Source organism: Nicotiana tomentosiformis, chromosome 4 (assembly GCF_000390325.3).
Source record: "Nicotiana tomentosiformis chromosome 4, ASM39032v3, whole genome shotgun sequence".
Lineage (NCBI taxonomy): Eukaryota > Viridiplantae > Streptophyta > Magnoliopsida > Solanales > Solanaceae > Nicotiana > Nicotiana tomentosiformis.
The window spans coordinates 84142803-84149426 of record NC_090815.1 but is presented as its reverse complement, the minus strand read 5'-3'; the positions used below and the strand labels follow the sequence as shown (position 1 = coordinate 84149426).

Below are 6624 nucleotides of genomic sequence, written 5' to 3'. Positions count from 1 at the left end.
AATATGTAACTCAATATGTACAACTCCCATGGTGAAATGCAAGTCTCAAGCTCTAAACAACAGAATAGAGAAGCGAGTGGGTTCTCTCTCGCTCTTCTTTGTCATTCTCGATCTTCTTAGTTTAGCCGTGGTTAAAGAATGAAATAGAAAAGTGAGGAAGGGGAGGTGGCGGCGGGAGAGAGGAGGTCAGAGTGTAGTTTAGGTTTAAAGGATTTTTGCTTTGGGCATTTGTCATTTCTTTACTTGTTGTTATATACTATAGATTTTTACTTTCTTTTAATTTTTAATAAGACACGTAATACATTAAATGCAAAAAAATGTAAGTGCTAACGAATATAAGTAATAAAAAAACTACCAAAAACCAAAAGGAATAATATTATAAATACTTAATTTATAATAAGTAACATAGAAACAATAAACTATTTAAATAAAATGAAGGTATACTAATTTACCTTTTTTTTAAAGCTTCTTTCGTACTATATGATATTCTTATTTTGTTATATTCTCCTATTTCAATTATATTAATTTTAAAAAATATTAGTGCTTAATTTGATTTATGATAGTAATTATTAAGTTATCAAAATAACATTAGACCATTAATTATGCATATTCAAATTGAATACAATTAGTGATCAATGTAAATAGATACAAGCACAAAGTTAATATTTATTTAAATTATATTAGAAAATCACAAGTAATACTTTGTTTAATATAAATAATGATATACTAATTAAGTTTTTTTTATAAACTCCTTTATCGACCATATTAAATTATCAGCGTTTTGAAATAGAACCTAATAATATTGAAATTATTTAAGTTTATAAAATATCGAATAATAGTCGTAAAAGAGATACGACCCCTTATTGTATATGAATTATATTAAATTCTTAATTCTTTGATTCGGTGTATAATATAAATAATTTATTGTACAATGTAATTGGTATAAGATTATATTTGTTTAAATTTGATGTTGTAATTGGGTATGCACACAATAATGTTATTTTTTTCTTTTAAATCGCTTGCAAATTAGGAAGATCTATAGTGTTTCCACACTTCCCCTCCAGCGTGACTCGAACCCAGGACCTAAACCTTATAAACTTTATACTTTATGAAAATCTTACGATTACAGCTCTTGTGAGGTATATCCATAACTAAGTACATTAAAACATACTTATTAAAAGAAAAATTAAATTATAAATAAAAACTTTTTTATATATTTACTATCATGAAACTTACAAAGAAAATAAATATTTTTGTCGAAAACTTGTATTCACCCAATTGACGAAGGAATATATTAAATATATTTTGAAACATATATCTTTCGAAACTCATAATATGAATATCTCATTTTTATTTTAGTTTGTTTATTTATTCATTTGCTTCAAAGTTATTTTAAATTTACTTAGTTGGATAAAATTTCATTTGTGTAATATTTTTATTATATAGGAGGTTTAAATATTTATATATAAAAAAAAGAATAACATCATTATATGTAAGAGCTTCGACAGATAAATCGATTATGCAAAATACACAAAAATTCTATTCTTCTAAATAAATAATTTGTATTAATTTTCTATTTAAGAATTTCAAGAGATACATATTTAAAAAATATTTATTAATTTTCTAATCAATTACATGAATAAATATTTTCAACAAAAATATTTCTTCTCTTCTTAAAATATCATAAAAAATAAGTACATAAAAAATATTTATAATTGTAATTTATCATTTAACATTATATTTTAAAAAATATTAGTTACAGATATACCTCATAAAGGGTGTAAGTGTAGAATTTCAATAATATATTGGATATAAGTTTAAATTTAAAATACAACGGATGTATCTGAAATTGATTAATACTATAGGAGTATTTTGTGTAACTAACCGGAAAACTTAATATGAATAATAATGTTAGTGGCAGAAAGTTCTATTTCTAATTGTTTTTCTATTAGTTAGCATAAAAACCAACAATAAATTTTGTTTTTCACTTCAGAATCGTTGCTATTTTACTATACGTTTTTTATTATAGTTTTTATACTGTTTAGATTCAATTTTAAGACTGAAGATTATTTTTCATCTGTTTTAATCTTTGTTATTTTTAAATTTAATTACTATATATATATATATATATATATATATATATATATATATATATATATATATATATATATATATATATAAAATCCTATTTGTCTATGAAATTAATTTTTCATAACCGAATATTTCTAGACCAAGTCTTTTCATGACTTTCATACTCGAAGCAAAAATATTCATCTTTTAAAAATTTTGACCTAATTTATTATGGTTAAAATATTATTATTACAATGGTAACCTCAAATGTACGATTATATAATTAATGTCAACTATAAAAGTTTATTGATATTTTGAATCTGTTACTATTCATTTTTTTTCTTGATAAATAATTGTAACTATTAAGCCAACTATTTTGAATTTGTTTCTAACTTGAAGCAAAATTATCCATTAACTACAAGATTGTGTTTCAACTAATTTAATAGGCGTAAAATATTACTATTGCTACAGTACGTTTCAATACGTGGTAATACTTAAATAGCTACGAAATTTTATCATAGTGATAAATCTGTGGTTTATATCATTTGTGACAAATAATTGTTAAGCCAAATGTAGCAATAGTTTATTTAGAACTAAAAGCAAAATTATTTATTCAGATACAACCTTTATTTTAAATAATTTATTGTGACTAAAAATTAGTTTTGCTGTAGTAAGTTTTAGCATGTAGCAAAAACTAATGATTAGCTACAAAATTTTATCATATCAAAAGATCCGTGGCTATATCATGTCTTCATGACAAATAATCATAGCTTTTAAATCAACTATTGCCACGATATTTTATAACTTGAAGCAAAAAAATTTATTTTAGCTACAATAGTTTGTTTCAAAAAATTTATTGTGGCTAAATGATTACTGTTGCTACAATAATTTTTAATGCGTGGCAAAAACTTATGATTAGCTACGAAACTATACCGTAGTAATAAATTTATAGCTATTTAGATAATTATTGCCACGATAATTAGCAACTATAGCAAAAATGAGGAATTAGCTTTGTCAATTTAATTTTTGTGGCTAAGAAATTTTACGAATTTGTAAAAAGCCACACAACTCTAATTTTTGTGGCTATTGTTAGGTACTAGCCACGGAATTTAGATTTGTAGTTGAGATTTTGTAGCTATAAATGTATTATGTTGTAGTGCCAGCTATGGTTCGGTTTGATTTGGTTTGGTATTGAGAAAAAGAAATCCGACCATAATTGATTTGGTTTTAACTAAAAAAAGTCAAACCGAAACCAAACCAATTCGACATTACATATATATAGAACTTTTAGACATATTTAATCATAAATATACTTATTGTGATGCAATTTATAAATATTTCTTAAACTTTTGCATAATATTATCTTTTAAGGTATTATTTCAAGGTTGGACTTAGAACTTTTGATTGTTCCAATAAGTTTTATAGCCATTAATATTAGTAACTCAAATAATGCTAACAAAAGCCCAAATCAAAATCAAATCAATATTAATGCTAACAAAAAATATTCAATTCAATACTAGGAATGACAATGTATTGAATATCTATTTTTTGTTTTGCAATGGATAAAAATGCATAACCTATTTTATTTTTTCTTTAGTGTTTAGCCATGTAATTAATACTTCCTTATTAGTCTATTATTTTAGCATGACTTAATACTTTTAGATTATATTTATTTTTATTATGGCTTTTTAATTAGCAATATTTATATTACGTGATTTTATTGTCTTTATTGTTGAATATTTTAGGGTACTGCCATGACACATCTTGTATTTTGTATTATTTTCTTGGAAAACACCTTATATAATTGTATCTTACTAGGATTAAAGAAATATTTGGAGCACAAGTTATATATTTTGTGCTATGAAGATTTTACCGGAAAAAATCTCGAAAAAATGCGAATAACCCGAAAACCCTAGAAAAATCGAGATTGAAAAATCCGAGTTTTATTAGTTTGGTTTGGTAATTGTAAAACCCGAACCAACCCGACATATGTACCCCTAATTCTGAATATGCCTATGATAACTAGTTACTTGTTTTATATCCAAACACATATGGTAATATATTTTCTATTAATTTTTTTTCTTTTATTCTTGTGCCATAACACTCACATAAAAAACAGATGGCTATTGCAAAGGCGTCAGAAAAACAACAGCTGAAAGCTTCGCAACCACGAAAGAAAGAATCTAATGGTTTTAAGACAGAAGAGTAATGGTTGAATAAAAAGGGTGCCCAATTGGAACTGTTCCTATTCCAGAAAAACAAAGGAACAACAGCAAACAGCCAAATATGCCACCCTACGTTTGGCAAATGTATCCCTCGCTGGCGATATTATCGATGTAAGTGTTCATTTATTATATTCTAGATCGTCTACCAAAAAAATAAATGCTATATTATTTATTACGCATATTGTAATTAACAGAGAGTTAAATGGTGAATTAAAGGATAATTTTTACATAATACCTCCAGAAGGCATTTAAGAATAACGTATGTGCCTTAGTGATCGATGTAATACGATAAAATCATGGCCGATCAGGGTTGGAATTCCAATAATAACAAAAAATACTTTGATGATTTCTTTTTATTTGCATAAGCATTTGTAGATAGAAGGAACTTTGGTATTTGTATTGATAGAAAGTAACATGTACTTAATGAAATAGTTGAGGTGCACGTAAACAGACCCGAGATAAAATATGTCCTACAACTTGACGTTGCTCATAAGATTGTAAGTTTGTAGCATTATTTTCCCTTTCTCATAGAAATTAATATCGTATTGATTTTTTATCATATGAAATGAATCATCAGTGATCGATATCACCCAGAAAACAACAAAAGTTCTCCAAATATTAACGTGTTTATATATTGATCAGCTATTTTAATTTAAGCGATTGGACAGACAACTATTTAGGTTAGTTCTTTATTACTTTTGTAGGTTCATCCAAAACTATACGGTGATGCGCGGACTCGGTTATATACCCACTGGACACTGGACAGTAAGTATTTTAGGTTTAGGTATTTTTCTAATTGAATATATAAATTAACTGCAATGTTCTTTATCTAAAAAAAATTAATGATTTCGAATTAGGCGGATGGCAACCAGAAAACAGGCGGATGTTACAACAGTAATTGTCCAGGATATGTTCATACAAGCAACGAAGTACCAATAGATTATGCTTGCCAGAGTACGATAATCAAGAAGTAGGAATTAGGATCTACTAGGATTCAGGTATTGTTATATATGACATGCCGTGCATTTCTATAAAATAAAAAGAAAAGTTCTTATTAATCTTTTACATTATATGTGCCTAAACAGATTAAGCAAGAAGGGCATGGCTTCCGGTCCACATTGTAATTTTTCAATAACTTCACAACTTTTTTTTCTTTTCTTTTTGGGACAAAAATTAATTGTTTCATTTTCACCTGGTGCTTTTGGTACGACGGAACTCATTTTATGGTGTTTGGTTACCTAAAATGATTTTTCAACGGCAGCATTTGGGAATCCTGAATCTATACCGGAGCATTTTGTCAATTATTAAACATTTTCGATAGTCATTTTAATTTCCTTACAACTAGCCTAACTCTTAATTTTATACTTACTTGCTCCAAGTAACAACATAGACATTAATATCAATCACTAGTTGTCACGACCCGAAATTCCCACCGTCGGGACCGTGATGGCGCCTAACATTTCACTTGCTAGGCAAGCCAACGTTAGACAATCATTTAAACCAATCCTTATTCCATTCAGTAAATAATAACAATTAGCTAAGATGAAATATAGTGAGTGCGGAATAATATAAAGACTGTATTTGATTACTATTACTCGGATCTGGAGTCACAGTTCACGAACATTCTAGAATCCACGACAAGTAATAGTCTGAAAGAAATACAACTGTTTGAATGAAAGAAACGGTAGAACAGAAAAGATAGATGGGGACTTCAAGGTCTGTGAGCGCCGACATATCTACCTTGAATCTCCGGATAGAGGTTCAATAGCTAAAATCTCGATCAACCCGAGCCGGTACCAAAATCTGCACAGAAAGTGCAGAGTGCAGTATTAGTACAACCAACCCCATGTACTGGTAAGTGTCGAGCCTAACCTCGATGAAGTAGTGACGAGGCTAAGGCAAGACACCTACAAATCAACCTGTACAATTTAACAGCGTATATCCAAATAACAGTAATGAAGAGGTAGACAGAAAATATCGGGAGGGGGAGACATGCTAGGGGAAATACGAGATAAAGAACTACAGCAGAATGATAACTGGAACAACCAATATACTATGGATCAACAGGAATACGAATACAGTAAAGGAAAAATGCACGGCATCACCCTTCGTGCTTTAACTCTCAATCTCACCATGAAAATAATAGAAATGGCACGGCATCACCCTTCGTGCATTAACTCTCATATCATGGCACGGCATCACCCTTCGTGCATTAACACGCACAATATGGCACGATATCACCCTTCGTGCTTTTACATTCATAATATGGCACGACATCACCCTTCGTGCTTTTATACTCACAACATGGCACGACATCACCCTTCGTGCA

The 6624-nt window shown here is 28.3% G+C and overlaps 1 long non-coding RNA gene across 1 annotated transcript; it reads left to right on the top strand.

Moving 5' to 3' along the window:
• Positions 1-4198: 4198 nt before the first annotated feature.
• On the top strand, positions 4199-5080 carry LOC138910653 (uncharacterized). Its single transcript, XR_011415796.1, has 2 exons — positions 4199-4406; positions 5000-5080. It is a non-coding gene; the product is annotated as an uncharacterized lncRNA (long non-coding RNA).
• The last annotated feature ends 1544 nt before the right edge of the window (positions 5081-6624 follow it).